A 931-nucleotide genomic window follows, 5' to 3' on the forward strand; every position below is an offset into this window, starting at 1 on the left:
CGCTCCCGCCGCTTGCTGCCCCTCGGAGACCCTGAAAGGCTGGCCTCGAACACCCAGTCCCCAAGTCCCCCGAGGGCTCTGCGCCCGTCACACGCGCCCCAACGCGCCGCTCCAGAGCTTCCCGTAGCAGGAAGGGTGACAGCAAGGGTGGAGGAGAGGGAAGCAGGGAATTGGGTCCTACCTTGATCCAGAAAGCCAATGCCTACCGAGGCAGAGATGGCGGCGGCTCCGGGGCTCGGGCACCTGCGTCGCTAGCGCTCTGCTGACCGTGGGCTCCGCTGGGCTGCCGTGTCCGAACTCCTCGCGGAAGGTGCGGGGAAACTCTCCAGAGAGGAGGGCGTGTGGGGAGGAGTGGCTGAGGAGGAGCGGGCTGGGCTGGGGAGCGGGGAGGGCGGAGCTGGGTGGTGGCTCCAGGGAGGGAGGAGCGGACCCCCGGAGCAGGGCGGGCGGCCGCGCAGGTGACCAGGGTGGCGGCAGGGAGTTGACCTCGGGAAGGAAGACCCCCTGCCAGCAGGAAGGCGGAGAACAGAGGCAACGCAGCGGGATCAAGGCGTCGCTAGTTCCTCGGGGAGTCAGCCACAGCCTCCCCCCTTGAACCAGTGGCTCTCAGACTTGAGCGTGGCACTGGGGTTCCCCTTTTCTCCCCCACCCCTAGGCTTCCAAGACCTCTGCTGCAGCAGGTGTAGGAAATGCCAACCATAAAGCTTTCAATAATTGGGAGGAGTGGGGAAAGAAAGTGAAATAGAAAAGACCAGAAGTTGTGAGGGAGTGAGTCTCCTGTCATCAAAGATGCTTCAGCCAACATCTTGGTCACCTGGTCAGGAAGGAGGAAGAGGGCACTCAAGCATCTGAGAGGAGAGGTGAACTAATGCCCACTTATTCTTCGATCCCGAAATTCAATAATATTTGACGTGGGGGGAAAATATTTTCT

The 931-nt window shown here is 61.8% G+C and overlaps 1 protein-coding gene across 6 annotated transcripts in view; it reads right to left on the reverse strand.

Moving 5' to 3' along the window:
- Window positions 1-517, reverse strand: part of Lepr (leptin receptor) — an 86,754-nt gene extending 86,237 nt beyond the window's left edge. For 2 of the 6 annotated variants that reach the window (XM_015484897.2, XM_048815217.1), the window contains exon 1: window positions 182-338. The gene's annotated coding sequence lies outside the window, so the exon portion shown is untranslated. Of the gene's footprint in view, window positions 1-181 lie in introns of all 6 variants that reach the window. The other 4 variants (XM_048815221.1, XM_048815216.1, XM_048815220.1 and 1 more) reach the window with 4 other exon arrangements.
- Window positions 518-931: the final 414 nt, after the last annotated feature.

The sequence above is a fragment of the Marmota marmota genome, unplaced genomic scaffold (genome assembly GCF_001458135.2).
Source record: "Marmota marmota marmota unplaced genomic scaffold, marMar, whole genome shotgun sequence".
NCBI classification, from domain to species: Eukaryota; Metazoa; Chordata; class Mammalia; order Rodentia; family Sciuridae; genus Marmota; species Marmota marmota.